Consider the following 20,505-nt stretch of genomic DNA (forward strand, 5'->3'; position numbering starts at 1 on the left):
AAAGTGAGCCTCAATCTGCCTTCTATTTGACTTGTTCAAACATAGAGTATCAAACTACAGATGCTGCATCCGTTTGATAACCATAGCCAAAAGGGTTGGTAGGTGCTGGGGATGATAGGAAGACAAGGTAGAAAAAATCAGGTAGTAGGCACAAGTCTCGATCGGGTTTCAAAATCTGTTTGACATCTGGAGCATAGTGTTGGCAGACGTGGATCCTGCCATTCAGTTCATGTTGCTGAACATAAATTCATTAGTTGATAAATCATAAAAAGTAATAACTTTAGTTAAGGGAGAGGCGCCTTTGTGCATACAACTGATGAAAGGATGACACTGCAGGGCTTATATTGATGTAGTTGTCTCCAGCCAGGCTTACAATTAAACATAGAGCAGTGGTGGATTGCAGCTTTGGTGGGGTTGTATTATTTGCACCTGACCTGAAGATCTCCCACTGACTTGTATGTGAACCCTGAGCTGGGGATTGTTCTGGTGTGAATGTCACTCCAGTGCCCCACGCATTCCTAGTTGACCTGATTAAGTTCCTGTCTGTAGTGGCTGTGCAACTCAATGCCCCAGCACCTGCAGGGCCCCTAGGAAACCTCCACCCCTCCCCCCAAGTTTTACTCATGGGTATTTTTAGTAAAAGTCATGGACAGCTCACGGGCCGTGAATTTTTGTTTAGTGCCCATGACCAGTCCGTGACTTTTATTAAAAGTTTTAGTGACTAAGACGTAGCCTTAACAATAAGGGGCGCACACTGAACATTTGTGGTCATATTGCTCCGAAGTGTGATGGTATAGTGGCAAGAAGACTGTGCAAGTGTCCGAATGAAAGCTGGAGGCAAGAGAATATTTTCTCACCAAATTGATTATACAGAGTTTTAACTCTAATACTAGCCAGACAGCATGTACAGTACTGTACATTCACATGTAATGCATTCAGTACATTGCTTTATCTTCCCTCTATTTAAAGCAGATACTGGATATATAGCGGGCCCAATTTAGGGTCAACTACATCTGGCCACTATAAAGTGAACAAAGGACATGCTTTTATTAGTGCCTGAATTGTAAGGACAGTCTATTGCTAAGTAGTAAATGTAATTACATCCCTTGCCCTGTAGTTAAACAAGTGTGTTAGAATTATATCTTCATTAAACACAGTTTTTCAGTCATACTGAATATGTACAATCTAGCTAACTGAGCTATAGAGATTAGAATTTCAAGGAAACATCATACACAGATAATTAATTGAGGTTCTATTTGTACCCGTATGTCTCAGAAAATGTTGGTTTTATCCAAAATATAAAAATCAGGGTTTCATTTTGTTTTACTAGAATGAAATGAGAAAGATGCCTTTTCCTTTTTATTTTACAGAGGAGAACTGAGATTACAGGATTATAGTTGATTCAGACGAGCCTTTTAACTATTTCTTCTTAGAAATGCTAGCTGGCCTCAAATTTTCACTCATCACTCTTAAGAGACCCAAATAATCCGTTTTAATGCACAAAGTGGTTTATTGCCTGTGGCACACTAGTGTTTAGCAGTATTGCATGAAAAGATGAAAGTGGAACTTTTTAATAGCTAGACATTTTCCTCAGTGTTTGAGCTGGTCTCTCAAAATCTAAATCCTGTAATATGGCAGGAATTTGTACTTAGAAAGCCTAGGACCCCACAAACAATTCTAAATGATGCCATAGTACATTAGATTTTTGGTACTAGGTAAAAGTTCGTAAATAAACTGTTACTAACATGAGTGGCTGACTAAAATTGACTTGTCTCTACACACAGTGGTTCAAAGTTTGAGGGTGACATAAATGTTGTATAAGTGAATGCATGCTGAAAGGATGGTAAAGTGGGGATGTAGTAGGACAATCAACCAAGCGTAGGTTGTACATAAAGCAGCATCTCCCCTGTTAAAAGCATTATAATCTATGGTTTTAGAGTTCAAGAGTAGGAATCCAGAGATCTAGGGTTGATTCCCAGCTCTACCAATGACTCAATGTGTGACTTTATGTGAACCTCTTAATCATCCTAAACCTCAGTGTCCACATCCATAAAATGGGAATAAAACTTACTGTACCCACCTTTGTAAACCACTTTGAGATCCTTTGATGGAAAATGTCATTTTGAATATCATTTAATCATTTAATTATTATTTTAATTAATTATAATCTCAATGTAAGCAAATGTCATATGTACTATATTATACTTATAATCATAACTAGATTCATTAGAGTAAATAAAATTGCTGCTGATAATTACTGCAAATACATTTGCTTCAGTCTCTACAAATTCCACACCTTATAAATATCACATGGCCTATTAAGGAAAAGTCAGAGTGAAAAATACAACCTGCACTGCTGGTAAGAGTGTATGAATGCTCATGTTGGCATCCACAGTGATTAGAGGTTCAAAAATGCAAGCACAGTTATATGCAAACACAACATTTTGCCCTCAAAAACTAAGGCCATTTTAGAACATTTGGGACTTAATTTTAACAGTAGACAAGATTTGAAAGCTGTTGTTGCATGGGTATATTTATTAATGAAAGACATTGTTCAGGTGGAAACTCTATGTAACATCAGAATGACACTTGATGCACAGCTCATTAGCTTTTTGTATGGGCACATTAAGAGTTGCACTCAAATTATTAGCTGACTTTTTTCCTGCTGAATTCACCTGAATTACTCTGAAAAAAGCTGCAACTCTTTGAAACCGAGGTTGAAAGCTAAGTCGTCAGTCAGTTGGTCAGTGCTTACTTTAGAGCAGGAGGCCTTATAACTAAGCAAACAAGGAATCAGGAATATAAGTTTCTCTCAGCAGATTTCTGATAAATTACATTTAAAAAAATAATTTCACTTAGTCATTGGACACCTTTATGGGATTTACTTACATACACAAATTATATATTTCCACTGCTTTTTCACATGATGTTTTCAAGAAAAGCTGTCAAACTGATCTTCAGTACAGGAGATTGCCTTCTATGATGAGATAACCGGCTCTGTGGATGAGGGGAAAGCAGTGGATGTGCTATATCTGGACTTTAGCAAAGCATTTGATACAGTCTCCCACAGTATTCTTGCCAGCAAGTTAAAGAAGTATGGGCTGGATGAATGGACGGTAAGGTGGATAGAAAACTGGCTAGATGGTCGGGCTCAACGGGTAGTGATCAATGGTTCCATGTCTAGTTGGCAGCCGGTATCAAGTGGGGTGTCCCAAGGGTCGGTGCTGGAGCCGGTTTTATTCAATATCTTCATTAACGATCTGGAGGATGGTGTAGACTGCACCCTTAGCAAGTTTGCAGATGACACTAAACTGAGAGGAGTGGTTGATATGCTGGAGGGTAGGGATAGGATACAGAGGGACCTAGACAAATTAGAGGATTGGGCCAAAAGAAATATGATGAGGTTCAACAAGGACAAGTGCAGAGTCCTGCACTTAGGACGGAAGAATCCCATGCACTGCTACAGACTAGGGACCGAATGGCTGGGCAGCAGTTCTGCAGAAAAGGACCTAGGGGTTACGGTGGACGAAAAGCTGAATATGAGTCAACAGTGTGCCCTTGTTGCCAAGAAGGCTAATGGCATTTTGGGTTGTATAAGTAGGGGCATTTCCAGCAGATCGAGGGATGTGATCATTCCCCTCTATTCAGCACTGGTGAGGCCTCATCTGGAGTACTGTGTCCAGTTTTGGGCCCCACACTACAAGAAGGATGTGGATAAATTGGAGAGAGTCCAGCGGAGGGCAACAAAAATGATTAGGGGGCTGGAACACATGACTTATGAGGAGAGGCTGAGGGAACTGGGATTGTTTAGCCTGCAGAAGAGAAGAATGAGGGGGGATTTGATAGCTGCTTTCAACTACCTGAAAGGGGGTTCCAAAGAGGATGGATCTAGACTGTTCTCAGTGGTAGAAGATGACAGAACAAGGAGTAATGGTCTCAAGTTGCAGAGGGGGAGGTTTAGGTTGGATATTAGGAAAAACTTTTTCACTAGTAGGGTGGTGAAGAACTGGAATGGGTTACCTAGGGAGGTGGTGGAATCTCCTTCCTTAGAGGTTTTTAAGGTCAGGCTTGACAAAGCCCTGGCTGGGATGATTTAGTTGGGTTTGGTCCTGCTTTGAGCAGGGGGTTGGACTAGATGACCTCCTGAGGTCCCTTCCAACCCTGAGATTCTATGATTCTATGATTCTATGAGAGCCACTTTCCTTCAAAAGCATTATTGGCCCGATAGACAATCCAAGATGTGTGCTGTTTCTTTTGATCTAGCTACAACTATATCAAATACTGGAATGTGTCTACAGTTTACCATACTTAAAATTTTGCTTCTTTCCTCAATTTCAATACCTAGGTTTTTTGGGCAATAAAATCAGTCATTTGAAGCTTGCTTTCTTTTAATATGGAAGCAAGAAATTCCACTTTATTTAAGATTGAAGGAGGAGGAAACAAATTGCAATTTGGGCTGACTACGTTTGCCCCCATTCATATTCACTTCTGTGGGAGAATTCATAGAGTTTGTGTGTATGAATGTTTGGGGAGGAGGCTGTGGCATTGATTCTCCACTGCCTTTCACTTTGTGTGGTCACTTACACCTGCACAAATTGGTGTAAAATGCTATCATTCTGATTTGCTTTGTCCTCTTTGCATAGGTGGTAATGAGTACACAAATTGCAGGTTATGGCCTGGATTTATGTGAATATGTTTGTCTACGCGCAGGCACATATATTTGTTTGAGAGTCTGAATTTTCACATGGGAAGTGGCATACCAGCTATATTACAGGTATTGTCTTTTTGGATCTTGCAGTGAGGGCGGTAGAAGGTAAGAGCAGAGGCTGGTTTTAAAAGCTGAAAGGAAAGGAACTGTTTGGTCATCATGCATGCTGCTGAGAAAGAGTTTCAAGGAATATGTGCTTTGTTTTAGCCATGATGAGGAGTTCAGTGTAGCACTGGGGCAAACGTTTTGGCCTGAGGGCCGCATCGGGTTTTGGAAATTGTATGGAGGGCCAGTTAGGGGAGGGGGGCATGGCCTGGCCCCCACCCCCCATCCACTCCCCCTGCTTCTGGCTCTCTGATGCCCCCCCCTGGACTCCTGGCCCATCCAACCCCCCCTGTTCCCTGATGGCCCCCCGGGGACTCCTGCCCCATCCACCCCCCGCTCCCTGTCCCCTGACTGCCCCTGGAGCCAGCCACGCAGCATTGAGCACCGGATCAGGCCGGGATCTGCGGCTGCGCTGCCCCAGGAGCTCGCCGCTCCACCACCCAGAGCATTGCGCTGGTGGCAGGGCAAGCTGAGGCTGTGGGGAGGGGGAACAGTGGGGAAGGGGCCGGGGGCGAGCCTCCCAGGCCAGGAGCTCAGAGGCTGGGCAGGATGGTCCCGCAGGCCGGATGTGGCCCGCAGGCCATAGTTTGCCCACCTCTGGTGTAGCAGGTGATAAGTCTGGTGTTGATAAGTAGATTTGAGCATCAGTGGTGTGGAGATGATACTTGAACACATGCAAATGGATAAGGTTACCCAAGAATAAGTTATAGATAGAAAAGAGGACTTGATGTAATCCTGAGGGACATGTAAGCCTGAATGGAGAAAAGGAGAGTAGAGAAGCGGTTGCTGAATGAGTGGTCAGAGAGTTAGGGAAAAAACCAAGCTGCGATAGTGTTATGAAACCTGCAGTGGCACAGAATGTTAAGGAGGAGGAGGAGGTGATTCTAAGTGTCGAAGGTTGTTGGGAGATTAAGGAGGATGACGATGGAGTTTAGGCCTTGAGATTTAGTCATGGTGAGAGCAGTTTCATAGAGCAAAGCGGACGGATGCCAGATTGGAATGGATCTCATAGTGAGTTAGAGGAAAAGAAGCCTGTATACCAGTTGCAGACCACTTGTTTGAGTTTAGACATGCAGAGAAGAATGGAATAGTTGAAAAGACAGGTAATATTGAGATTTGGCTTTTGGAGAATGAAGAAGGTAAGAGCCTGTTTGTATGAGTACATTCATGCACAGATTACATAGGTAGCACAGAGAAGTTCAGTTTTGTATCTTTCAATTATATTACTACCATCTGCAAAGTGATATCAAGGCAAATACAAAGAATTTTCCTGACGTTAAAGTATTTGTGAGTTAGAAGACAGATTAAATATTTGACTTCCTCTGGTATAAATAAGAATGAAGCCACCTGCTGCAAAAGGAAATATACAGTATTGATGGAAAAGGTCCTTTTTAGATTTGCTGATGTCTCATGGGAAACTCCTTGCTGAACATCCTGATCAAAAACAATTCTTTTTTTCCTATACTAAGTTCTGTTTTCTTTTTACATTTTGTTTTTATTAAGAATATTTGCATGAAAACAAGATGCTTGCTCCAGAGGAATTAATCTGCCCTATCGCTGTTTCTTACCTGAAGTCTCTAACATCATAATCATCTCCAGAGCAGCCAAGTGTGATGTCACAAACAATATTAGTCTGCAAGTGGACAATAAGCTTCAGGAGAAAATGAACCCTCAGGAACAATGTCTTGTTTTCATGTCATAAAAACAAGAGTAATAGGAAGCAATACAGGAAAATACTGCATTTGCAGCATAGACAGAACTGTCCCTAAATACAAAAGAGCAAATGTTCTCTGGCTCCTTAAGATCAGTGTTGTGGAACCTGTTTTGTAGAAGTTGTGTGAACAGTGCTAAACATTTTTCTTGAATATTTGCTTTCATTTAACAATGAATTTGCTTTGGCCACCTTCATCTCTTTTGTGTTTGCTTTCAGCAATCATATGAGTGATTAAACGGTACTCACCTGAATGCTTGTGGAATTTAAAGTTTGCAGATTCAAATAGTCAAAGTTCATGTCTCTCTTCCTCCCTTGATCCCTGAGTTACGAAGGGAACTAATGTACTTCAAATCTGGGTCCACATACATAACCAGGGTATCGCGCTCTTGGTTATGTATTTGTGTAATTTGTCTGTTGCCTTTCAGCATACAGTGAGCCAGTACTAGACCTATCTCATCAGTTTCCTGTTCATGCTGCTGGGACCATAGAGATGAATTTCTTCTCCAGCAGGCAGAGAAACGGTATCATCTGGCTGTTACCAACTGTCACAGAACTGGTCAAGCTTCCCCTTCTGGACACTTAGTGTGCTGCTGTGTCCAGGCTCACACACTGGATCCAGGTGCTTCTGAGCTCCTCTGAGTCTGGGCAGGCTCCTGGCCCAGACTCTGGCTCTGGCCTTTAAACTCACTCCCAGGGTGCAGACTCCCTGTCTGATACCCCTTCTTGAAAATGGGACTCCTACAGTCTAGCTACCCTAGTGCTAAACAAGCAAGTTTCCCCGGCAGCTTAAGCATACCCTTTCTCAGAAGTCCGCATTAGTGCATACTCTGCTTTGCAGTTTAACCATTCGGGGACACATGACAGTTGAAGCCAAGAACTTAGCGGATGCGCAAAGTAACTCCTTAAACACTTTATTCTTAAAGAAAGCACAGAGACGTATAGATCCATGCAAAAACAATAAACCTGCATGCAAAACTCTCCCTCCGGTAGCCTCACAACTCCAAGAACCCTTTGGGATTTGGTCTGAGTCTTTCCACGGTCCAGGTCCCCCTGGACCTCACTTCTTCAACTCAGTCTTTTCTTCCTGGTCATGACTTCTCATCTCTGACCTCTGCAGCAGGCTGTCTTCAGCTGGAGCTGGTCAAAAGCTTCCCTCCTCCTCAGAAAGTATGTCCTTTTGTGTCTTCCCTGAATCTCCCGGCATCTGAATTTTTAAAAGCCAGTGCTAATGCCTGGTTTCTTTCTTTCTTTCTTTCTTTCTTTCTTTCTTTCTTTCTTTCTTTCTTTCTTTCTTCTTCTTGGATTTTCCACTCCTCTGCAGATAATCTGGGAAGACCCAGGTTCCCTAGCCTCCAGCCATCCCATTATATGAATGTGCTCCCATTTGAACAGGAAGCTATTTAGGTTAATGACTCTCCATTGTTCTTGGTCTGGAAGAGAGGTGACACCAAACCTGGTACCAGATGACTGATTGCACATCTGTTGAGTAATTCAATGATGCAGCAGTTTCATAAAATCATCCAGAATTCATAAATTGTACATAGACAGATTCCCCAGGTCATTACACCAACATCATCACCAGTAATCAGCTTTGTGGATTTTTCAAAGGTACAATCCTTTATGAGTGATGATTCTGCTGGTGTTTTTCTTGAGTGGATCAGCATAGGTAGCAATAGTACACTTGGCTCTATACATAACTTCCCCAAGAGGCAGTCTCACATGCAGAGTGTTTAATCCCACCAGACCCAACATCTTTCTTCATCTGGTGGCAGTGAAGCTGATTCTCCTCCTGTAGCTTTTAGAGAAGGCATGAAACTGTAAGACGAGCTGAACTGTAAAATAAGCACCTGGACCAACCCCTCAAGAGCAGTGAGAGAAGCCAGTAGGGAGAACTAGGAAGAAAGACAGATTGGGTTGTGTGGGGTTCTGAAAGGAATAGTTAAGACCATCCCCACACATACCTATAGACCCCAGAGGAACCTGGAGAAGTGAGTCGCTAAAGATCTTCCTTCTCCCCAGAAAAGAGAAGCCTCAATTTCAAATTGCTTTCCAGTTTTTGGAGTTCATTACTGGGCAAACAGAGCTAGCTGGCTGTTCTGGATACAGTGTCTTTGGAAGGAATCTGCCTGCCTCAGTTTCTTTTATGCCAAAAAACAGTTTGCCTCACTGTGCCTGTTAAACTCTACCTCTGAGTAGCATGATGGAGACAGGCATCTTATTTGATTAAACAAATGTGACAGCACTGCCCCAAATTTTTTGTTTCTGAGCATCCAGCATTGTAAAGAAACCTGTGGTAATCAATTTAAGTAATCAGATCTAATTTTCTTAGTAAGCAGCATATTTTCTGCAGTGAGAAACTGAAGGTCAGATTTCTCTGTAAAATTGGAAGAAAGCAAAGTATCTTCTACCTTTCTGTAACCCAGTGTCTGAAATGAAATATTATTGCTTTGATGATCTGACAAAAGTATTATTTGACTAGCACTGTTACAATATTCAGGATAGCACTCTTTATGGAAGGACACTGGCCGAATTTAGTCTATTGTCATCCTGCACAATGAATTGTTATCCGGATATTTTCCAGTTCCCCTTTTATGACTTGTTTGGTAAGTGGATAGTTTTTTCTCAACGGAGAAGTTGTACAAACCCAAGACATTTTAAGTTGCTAAATAAAATGGAGAGACTCATGAAAGTGATATGCAGCCAACAGCCATTCTTATGAGTTTGAGGAGCTGAGCGGAGCCAGCCCCTGCTCTGAGAGTAACAGAAGAAGAACATGGTAAATGTTACTGCTTAAATGGTGCAAAGTGTATTTTATCAGTCCCATTGGAATATGCAGGATCTGTTCTGCTGGAAGGGCAGAAGCAATGGAGCATAATTTAACAAGGAAAGTGAAAGTGACTCCGATTTGTAAGAATGCTGAGGAAAAAGTCATCTCTTGGACTTGAGATTTGTAGTTCCCCATACAACGCTCCTGAGGTAGGCTTACCCATAGTGCTTGAGATGCAAAAAAGCATTCCAGCCTGTCTGATATATGTCCTGTGTACCATCTTGGATTGCCACAGTTTTCAGTTGTGCCAAATATGACAAAATTACAGACCACTTACAAGACAATCTGCTCCTCAAAGAGAAAGCAGATACCTGCGAGCAGTAGAGAGTCAGGGTGAGGGCTGCTAGCTGGGCAGTACCTTATGGCTTACCCTTACCTCAGGATGACTAGCACTCCCGGACCATCTCTATCATCACACTGAATGTTGAGGTCAGTGTGCGTGTCTGTCTGTCTACAATGGGGAAGAGGTTAGGTGAGTGTCTGAGGAGGAGTCTGTACTGCAGAGGTTTCATATTTGAGAGGTAAGGGGAGGACTTTGTACTGGAAGGGATGGTGTTTGGGTGTCTTGTGGGGAAGGAGGTTATCACATTCTTTAATGCATCTGCTGAAGCACTGCTAGGAACATGGCTGAGAAGCCATAATAGTATTTTGTATTATACTAAAAAAGAGAGAAATATCCAGAAAGCCAGAAGTAAATTAAAAACAAAAAAAAACTAGGGATGGTGAAAATAAAAAAGGGAAATCGGGCAAAGAATAAAACATCTTGTGCTGCCTCCTTCCCTCTCACAGCTTCTCTCTGCCTTTTGTCTGCATATTGTCTATAGAGATTAAAACATCCTTGGGGCAGGAATCTATCCTTTTTTTACATCCATAATGTGTCTAGCATACTTTTGGACTCCACAGAATTAAATAATAATTAAGGGCCAACTTCATTAACTTTACCCAAGATGAGTAAGTACCTTCCTCTGAGATTGATCCCACTGACTTTAATGAAGCTACTTGTGGATTTAAAGTAGCACGCCAGGTGAATGAGAGTATCAGAATCTCACCCTAAAAGGATTAGAGCAGCATGTCTTTGCTGTAGCTCAGCCAGCTCAGAGTTCCATTGCCTAAGAGAAGTTTGCATGTAGGGATTTCTCTGAGAGGCACCTGCATGCTGGTTGTGCATATGTAAAGAAACCATACAGAATATAATACGAAGAGGGCCTGGGGGGATAAACTGTGTCCTGGTATGACTGTGGTTAAGGGTTGAAGACTTATATTGCAATGGAGAAGAATGTGATGTGGGGAGAACCCATACTTGAGAAGAGGCAGGTTGGTGGTTAGAAGAGTGAGAGGGTGATTTGTACTGACAAAGAGGTATGTCCTCTATTCTGTGTTGATAGCATAACATCCTGACCTGTGACCCAGCCAGTCCGCCCCTGCAGGACTCCCTGGTGGCACAAGAGCTGCAGGTTACCTTGCATCTCTCTGATCTTACTTTGTCTTTCTTCCTGCTCAGCCAGCATGAGTTTAACTATGTGAGAATTAAACCCTTTGTGCTGTTGCTAGGTGGCTGGGGCACCTTCTAACAAAAGCCAAATTAAGTAGAACTTCTTGAACTTCTCTTGCCAGCTATTACAATGCTGACAGATCTGCAGTGCTCCATGCATTTTAATTTTAAACAAATACACACAGAGGATTTTTCTCATCACTCTGAAGGGCCTTTTCGTGTTTGCCATTGCTCTAATCAGCTACCAGTCTGCATCGCTAAGAGGAAAGCTGTAACTATGTGCTATTCCCACACAGCCCTCAAGAAGTATTCTTATTTTTACCCTAAAGCTTGAAGAACCATGTCTATATATTAGTGTCCAGGTCATCTAGTCAATTTGCATAAACAGTCCTCTTGAAAAAAATTAGAGCAGATTTTAAGATGCATTTATTTTAGAAAGATCCTTTATGTTAACATGGTGGGCAGTACAGTTATGCCCAGGAAAAAATATGGCCCATTGTGCCTAGCACACTGTAAAATGCAGAAGGCAATTAAACACATAAAGAGTTAATTTTGAAGCGATTAATGTAAGCTTACTTTCACGACCTTTTAGCAATCAGAAAGGTTTGGACTCCAAGAGTGAATTATCTCCTTCTTGGATGAGAAATGATTTGGATAAAACATACAATATTTTATTCTCATCTCTGTTTATTTACAACATGTGTGCTTTTGAACACAGGGATTAGATAGCAAAACAGACCACAGACAAGTCACAGGCCAGAGTGCTGGAAAATAATTGTATCAATTACCGTCTGCTCTGTTTGAGCCCTGTCCTAATTTACACTCTGTGCATTCCCACTGAGGCCAGTTGAAATGCGCAGGGTGAAAATCTGGGAAAACTTTAACAATTGGTGTGTCAAACTATTACATGACTCTGCTGGACAACTTTCTGGTGCTGCATTTCCTTTCTGCGGCAGAGAGAGATGGCTGTCAGACACAACTGGCTGCCTGATTTTCCCTTTGGTTCTATACATGTTAAAGCAGTGGTTCTCAAACTTTTTTTTTATCCTGCAGACTACTTGAAAATTGCTGAGGGTCTTGGTGGACCACCTAATGATCTTTCCAAATATTGTTTGTACCATTAGCTAACTATTGTAAAGTGCTTTGGATAAAAGCGCTATATAAAAAAATTAATAATTAACTTTTTTTGTTCTACAAATAAAAGGACACAACTCATATTTTAATATCTGTAGTCTTACCTTTCCAATGTGATGGATGTGCCCTCTTCTCCCCCACCACTGCAGCCCCCGAGCTGGGGCTGGGAAGGATGGGGGTCTCTTCCTCTTTCCCTCACTGCAGCAGCTCTCAAACTGAGGCTGGGAAGGAGGGCCATCTCTCCCTGGCAGCCACAGCCCTGGAGCTGGAGAAAGTTGCCTCTTTCTCTGGCCGCTACAGCCCTGCACATCCCAAATTCCCTCCACCCTCTTCTCACCTCACTGCCCCCTCCCACCTACCCTGTATTCCCCCCCAGGCCACCACCTCACCTTACATGTGCGTCTTCCCCAAGGTCCAGGCACCTAGTTAGTGGAGCCACAACTGCGCGGCTCCACTAACTAGGTGGGTGGCCCTTCATTCCCTTGTGTGTGGCCGCCCAGGCACACACCTTAGAGGGAACTATCCATGGACCACCTGAATGGAGCTCGCAGACCACTGGTGGTCCACAGACAACAGTTTGAGAGCCTCTGTGTTAGAGCATCATAGGGACTGATGCAGCCTGCATATTCCAGCCAGGTATTGCTCTGGTGCATTGCACTTTGGTCCACTCTCTGCAAAAACTTATTTCAAATATGTATTTCTAATAACTTTTTAATGTTGTGTCTTTACCATTCTTGCCAGACCCCTTTGTTCACTATTGGTGGTTTCAAGGGACAAATTCCTGTCCTACTCCAATCAATAGCAAAACTTCCATTCCCTTCAGTGAGGCCAAAAATTGGCCTGGGACTGTAAAACAAAAACAAAACAAAAAGGGTAAATACTTGAGACTACTTGATGACTGATTTCCTATAATACGTAACAGGAATTTTGTACTCTTAGGGTACGTCTACACTACGGGATTATTCCGAATTTACATAAACCGGTTTAACAAAACAGATTGTATAAAATCGAGTGTGCGCGGCCACACTAAACACATTAAATCGGTGGTGTGCGTCCACGGTCCGAGGCTAGCATCGATTTCTGGAGCATTGCACTGTGGGTAGCTATTCCGTAGCTATCCCATAGTTCCCGCAGCCTCTCCTGCCCCTTGGAATTTCCCATACCATAAATTGGTAATAAGATGATCGTGGCTACCAGTCCTTTTGCACTGCTCCATCTGTTGCTGTCATAAGTGCCCCTGGCTGCTCTTAGCCACGCAAATGCGACCCACCGCGGACACTGTTTTTGACCCTAGAAGCATTTGGAGCTCAGCCAAGAATGCAAATGCTTTTCAGAGACTGCAGGAACTGTGGGATAGCTTGAGTCCTCCAGTCCATGAGCGTCCATTTGATTCTTTGGCTTTCCATTACGCTTGTCACGCTGCAGTGCGCTGAGTCCCTGCTATGGCATCTGTCTGGAGATATTTAAAAAATGATTTTGAGCACTGATAGAACAGATTTGCCTGCCCTTACAGCGATCACGTCCGCATCGTCCATGCGGGAGCTCTTTCTTTATTTTGATTTTTAACTGCATCACCACCCGTGCTGATCGGAGCTCCACGCTGCAAACAGGAATATTCAAAAGTTCGCGGGGCTTTTCCTGTCTACCTGGCCACTGCATCCGAGTTCAGATTGCTGTCCAGAGCGGTCAGTGGTGCACTGTGGGATACCGCCCGGAGGCCAATACCGTCGATCTGCGGCCACACTAACCCCAATCCGATATGGTAATACCGATATTAGCGCTACTCCTCTCGTTAGGGAGGATTAGACACTGGTGTGGAGGTTTGGACCTGGACTCTGTTTCAAACAGTGACACCAGACACACCAGAATGCTCAGTTCAGAATCCTGATGTTGTTTGCACAGGATAGAATCTTAATGTTATGAATAGGGGGCTCTTCTCTGGAACAAGCCATTTGGAAACCACTGATTTATTCCTAGGTGAATTAAAGTAGATGGTTTGATATGTATTGCAGTCTAGAAGGCAATGGTCAGTAGGAGTTCATTAACCAGCTGTTATTGCCAACAGCTTTCGAACAGGGGGAAAAAACCACAATCCTTTTTTTATTTCAGTCCACCATGAAGTAGTAATAATGCAAATGCTATGTTTATCTGGAGATTTTAAGAAATTTGAAGAAAGTTCTCTTATAAAATGTGCTGTCTTTAAGTGCACTTAAAATATTGCACTAATATAGGTATAGTAACCCACTGGGGTAACCTCAATATGCAGATTATTGCTGCATGCTAGTTCCCATCACAACAGTTCAGAATGGAGGGTTGTGTATGGGATGATTTGGTGTGTCAAGGCAAAGTTGTAGTGACTACCTAATGGGTGCCACTCCTACCATTACAACTCTGGTGCTGCAGAGTATTGGCCATTTGGGGGCTGCACTGGGGCTCCACACCTTGGCCCTTCCTCCCAAACCTTGTGTAGGTCCAATTTGTAGACCCTATTAAGATGGGACCAGATATAGGCCAGAGACTGGAAATATTTGTATTTACTGCTAATAGTTGTGAAACACTTTCTGTTGGTTCTCAGTAAATAAATAATAAAGCCAGCAGTCGATATAACCCTAAATTGTACTATAGGTTAGCTTTTGTTAATATATTTTTATTGTCTTTACACATATATTTCCACCATGAAATATTTTTCAGCATTTTGTTATAGTGGAAAGATGCAATTCATATCAGTTAGAATTCTTTATAAACATAGAACTCTAATATACTTGGAACTCGACAGTCATCTCAGTTATCATAGAAGTAAGTACACAAATCCTCATGCATCCAGATGAGAATATAAAATGTAGCGATATGTTTTGTTCAATATAAGAAGATAATAAGTGATTAAATAGGTTGGCATGAAGAGAAAACTGACCTTTCTAGAATTATTATGGACTTATTTATTTATTTACATTGGCAGTGAAAAATGTCTTGCAAGGAGTACAAAATAGCATTAAAACTTGAACTCACCATTTTTCGTATTGCTGTATTATATACAGTTTTACAGTGCAGCAGAGTATAACTGCAGTGCTCATATAAGTCAAAGACCAAATATTGCACAATAATGTTAGTAATTCTTTGTATTGCTATAGCTGCTAGGTGCCCCAATCAGGGCCCAGGGCCCATTGTGCTAAGTGTTCTACATGTACACAACAAGAAGCTGGTCCCTTTCCCAAAGTGCTTAAGCCTAAGTAAGCCTGGCAGAAGAAACTCAGCACCATGTACAACTGGACCCATCATTTTCCCATGCTATTCCATAAAACCAACACTTGGTATAGCATCCTTGACCTTGAGATGTGAGCTCATTTTGCAACTTTTTCACCTCCAGTGTAGAATTGTTTCTGATAACTTAATGTATACAGTCAGTATAAGAACAATGCACTTGGCATTTGCTTTCGATAGCCACTATGAATATGTTTGTAGAGTATTTTCAGGCCAGTCAAATGTATTCAAGTATTTTTCTTACATACTGTAGAGACTGTTGAACCAATGTTCTGAAAAAGAATGTATAACAGTGAATCTAGAAAATGTAAAATTACAGCACTTTTGTTACTGTAGCCAAGTTTGTACCATCTAACCTGATAAGGGAGCTCTGCTGAGTATGTATGTACTGCAATAGTAATCGAATAAGAGATAACCAACTGAGATTTCATGGCTGGAGATTCTTTCTGACCAATCTCCTCTACTTCTTGAGGGGGATATATACACACAGTTGTTCAGAGACAAGATAAAGTAGCATTTATTGATCAGACAGCCTTCAAAGAATTATATATATAAAATTTTTGCTTAGACTTGAATGTTTAGTGGTTTCTGTGCCACTGGGGTGGGGGGAGAGGTAATACTATTTCTAGTGCAATATGCTGAAGAAAGCAGACCTGCCTTATTCTTTTTTTAGATTGGCACAGGAAGGCAATCTGTGATTCTCTAGAGACCACTGAAAGTGAAGGGTAGGACGAAAAGGGCCATATAATGCTCTCAGTGGTGCTCCCATACAGATAATTCCATCTATGCAGGGGCATCCAAAGGCAGACCTTGGCCAAGTCTGCATTAGTCTTTTCTCTTAGAATTGGGTCGGAGAACAACCTACACTAGTCTACTGGGCTCACTGGATTATGCTCTTACGTAAATGGAAAAAAAAGATTTTAAACTTAATACTATGAACTGTAATGTGCTTTGACTTCAATAGGAGTTATGAAGTGGAATTAGTGTTAGCTAATGGGCGGGGGGGGATTTCCAGACACAATTCAACAAAAATGAGGAGGGGTGGAATTGATTCTGCTGAAATTTTCAGTGAAAAATTTCAGCTTTTTCAAAATACCAAAACATTTGTAGTTTTCTGATGGAAAATCACAAATTTTCAAGGAAGTGGGCACTTTCTAGAAAATGGTTGTTTCATCAAAACACCAGTTTTCAACAAAATATTTTGACCTGCCCCAGCCTACGTCCTTCATGTATCAAAAGGAGAAGAAAACCTCCCCTCCTCCTCCCAAATACTTTGACTTAGTATTTTTGTTGTTGCTGTTATTTATATTACAGTAGCACCTAAAGGCCCTGTCCAAGACCCACTGCTTTTGGTGCAGTGGATTTACTAAACACATTGTCTGTCAGTTCCTCATTTGTAATATGGTGATAATAATAATACATTACTTCCTTTCTCCCAGTCTATCTTTTTTTTTTTTTTGGTCTTATTAGACTGTAAACTCTTCACAGCAGGAACTGTTTCTTTCTATGTGTGTGTACAGATTACAGAACCTATCACAAAGGGCACTCAATTTTAGTGAGGGCCTTTAGATGCTAAATAATAACAACAAATACAGTAATCACACATGCAAATTAAGTACACCAATTGTTGTGTATTTTTTGTATGCTGGCATAGGCTTCTAACTCATGGAACCTAGTTCTGAAGAAAGAGATGTAATTTAAGGAAAAATACAAGCATAAAATGAGTTATTCTCAAACATTTTGATTTTTCTTGTGTTTTTAAAATTGCAAAGTGTTGAAAACTAGGTAAATGTAATAGACCATTTGCAATGTATTTTGTACATCATTGACATTTCTTGGAAGATGAGTGTTGGGGTCATTTAATTATAGGCTATATGGAGAATGAAATTCAGTCTCAATAATTGTTGATCTTTTATAGTTGTAATGCTAGCTTTGTAATGCTCTCTTTTAAGTTCTGATCCTGCTGCAATTGAAGCCAATGGCAAAACTCCGATTGACTTCTATAGTGAAGGATCAGACCCTTGTTTAAACAAAAAATTGTGAGCAGAAATAATTTTAATCGGGGATAGCAGCAAAACTGCAATGATGTTTTTTCTAAATGTCTGTCACTACAGTGAATCTTTGCTTAGCTACGTTTTGAATTTTTATTTTTGTGGTTACAGTTAGTCACATATTGTATGCAGTAGGAATCAACAGTTCTTTAGACCAAAAGTGTAATCAATATATCTCTGAGTTCTCGGCAATTTATACTGTGGAAAATGTGTTCTCTTCTGCTGTCTTGGGGTCACACATAGACAAAATTCCTAGTGTGTAATTCTCATTGATGTTAATGGACTTACACATCTGGATCTAGGTCAGTGTACGGAACTTACTAATGTCATCGACAATTAATGAGTTTATCAATACACAGTAAAACTAGATGTCCAAGTGGCTGTGTACCTGGTTCCATGAAGCTTCTCAAGTGGCTCAAGGGTGAGACAGGAATTGATACTATCTAAGCAATGCCAGTCTTTCAAAATTATTATCCTGAACTTTCCTCCAGTTCAGGCAAACCACAATTATATGCATATCAAAAGGGGTTCGGCTGGGGGGGTGGTTATTGGACTCAAAATAGCCCTTCCATCTTCATTCATTTTGAAACCCTATGTTTATGAAATGTCATGAGAAAATAGTCCATTTACTTACCTTCCTTGTGATTAGCTAAGCCAGGGTTTAGAGGCTGGAGTTACAGTCACCACAAAATAAGTACATCTGCTGCAGCTTTAAAAGTGTGGAACCAGTAATGCTTTCCTAATCACCACAGATATGGCTAGTGTGCAGCCTCCACAGCATATTTTGCCCATTCCTGGGTCTCAGTTCCCAGTGAAGTCACAACCCCCACAATATTGTCTCTGCAAGTCAAGCTTTTGGCAACAGGCTCATGAAAGAAGGCTCAGGTCCAAACCATAAGAGACATGTCAGCAAACAGTTTAACTTCCTTTTTGCCATGTGGGTGACCAGAGCAACAGGAAGGCTGTTTTTATTGAAACCTCATGGAAAGAGAGTTCCCAACGTTTGTTTCTTGGGGGGGGAGAATAATTAATGCTTTATCGTGGGCTTGATAGGAGTCAAATGCTCAGCTAACATAATTGTACCCAGAGATAGGTACATTTGTGTAGTAGCTCGATCAGAAAAATGCCAAATATGAAAACTGCTTATCCTCTTTCACCTCCCACCCTATCAGGAAGGAAGAAATAGGGATCTGGGGGTCATAGTGGATCACAAGCTAAATATGAGTCAACAGTGTAACACTGTTGCAAAAAAAAAAAAGCAAACATCATTCTGGGATGTATTAAAAGGAGTGTTGTAAGCACGACACAAGAAGTAATTCTTCTGCTCTACTCCTCATTGATTAGGCCTCATCTGGAGTATTGTGTCCAGTTCAGGGTGTTACATTTCAGGATAGATGTGGACAAATTGGAAAAAGTCCAGAGAACAGCAACAAAAATGATTAAAGCTCTAGAAAACAAGCTCTATGAGGGAAGATTGAAAAAAATTAGTTTGTTTAGTCTGGAGAAGAGAAGACTGAGAGGGGACATGATAACATTTTTCAAGTACACAGAAAGTTGTTGCAAGGAAGAGGGAGAAAATTGTTCCCCTTAACATCTCAGGATAGGACAAGAAGCCATGGACTTAAACTTCAGCAAGGGCAGTTTAGGTTGGACATTAGGAAAAACTTCCTAACTGTCAGAGTGGTTAAGCACTGGAATAAATTGCTTAGGGAGGTTGTGGAATCTCCATCATTGGAGCTCTTTATGAGCAGGATAGACAAACATCTGTCAGGAATTGTCTAAATAATTCTTAGTCCTGCCTTGAGTACAGAAGACTGGACTAGAAGACCTCGATGCAATCAATGCAGCAGGTGTCTAGTGAAGACCCGCTAAATCAACTACAAAACACTCTCTGGTCGACTCCGGTACTCCAGAGCCCTGAAAAGAGTAAGGGAAGTTGATGGGAGAGCGTCTCCTGTTGACGGAGTAAAGTGAAGACACTCGGATAAGTTGACCTAAGATATGTCGACTTCAGCTACGTTATTCACATAGCCGGAGTAGCATAATTTAGGTCAACTTACCCCAGTAGTGAAGATAAGCCCTATGGAAGACAGTCCATTGAATAATGAAACCATTGCATCATATTATTTGTATGGTTAGGTTTCTTAAAGGCAGGATTTGACCTTGTATTTTTTCCTTCTCCATCTTGCAGTCTGCCATAAGTTCTGACCTAATATTTATGGGGTCACCGGTTGATTTGTAGCTGTCATTTCAGTAATACTGACTGTTTCAAACCTAATCTCATTCTGAGTCTAATAATTCCTCTGAAATGCTCTCTGTTTGAATTGTAGTCCTCCAAAAACTTTCATATCTTTTAATATAACTGACTTATTTCCACTCTGATGAAATTGAACATAAAGGTGTAATATCAGTTGCTCAGCAGTACAGTTTGCTCTTACTAATAAATGGATCAGCTCCAGCATGAAATGTCTTTGTTCTAATCCAGTGTTTGCCAAGTGCCTTCCTATAAGGGACTGGTGAACTGGTTCAAACAAAATATTAATCAGCTCAATCACCCCAAATTTAGACGTAGATGAATTAGATTTTGAAACAATTGATTTAACTTTTTTGGTTTTGTTTGTAATTTTTTGCTTTCTTTTTTTCATTTCCAGTTGTTAGTAGGATCTTATGTAAAAATACCACAAAAACCTATTCTTGTGGTATTTGTCACCTGTCCAAAATGAGAAAGTACTGAAATCTCATGAGAGACCTTGATTTTGTTGGATTTCCATTCCAAGTTCTCAGGCAAGGAAGCTCAGAAAAGACTGTAATGTACTAGTTGCTATATGTGGATAATCCTGTAGCACTACTGTCTGGTTGAAACCATTATTTGTGATTATAACCTCATGTAAAGGCCGGCCTACAAAGTAGCATTAAGCCGTAATGCCATGGCAAGCAAATGGAGTTTGTCCTAAACTTCAGTGGTAGAGGCCTGTGTTTTTAGAGCACAAGATCATGAGTTCATGCGTGTGCGCTATTACTTGAACTGCAAGAATTGTATATGATCATGGAATATTATGGTATTAAACCTTGGGATGTGTATGCTGTCTAGCCCTCCAAATCTTCACTAGTTCATAATAATGATGGTTGTTTTTACTTATTAAAAATGGGACACGCAGTTGGGGAAATGTGCAAAGCCATTATTTTAACCAATATATGATTAAAGGAGGTTTCCAA

At 41.2% G+C, this 20,505-nt stretch overlaps 1 protein-coding gene across 1 annotated transcript in view; it reads left to right on the forward strand.

Moving 5' to 3' along the window:
- The window catches only part of MALRD1 (MAM and LDL receptor class A domain containing 1), a 420,915-nt gene that overhangs the window by 373,089 nt on the left and 27,321 nt on the right, over positions 1-20,505 (forward strand). The window lies entirely within an intron of this gene.

Source organism: Mauremys mutica, chromosome 2 (genome assembly GCF_020497125.1).
Source record: "Mauremys mutica isolate MM-2020 ecotype Southern chromosome 2, ASM2049712v1, whole genome shotgun sequence".
Classification (NCBI taxonomy): domain Eukaryota; kingdom Metazoa; phylum Chordata; order Testudines; family Geoemydidae; genus Mauremys; species Mauremys mutica.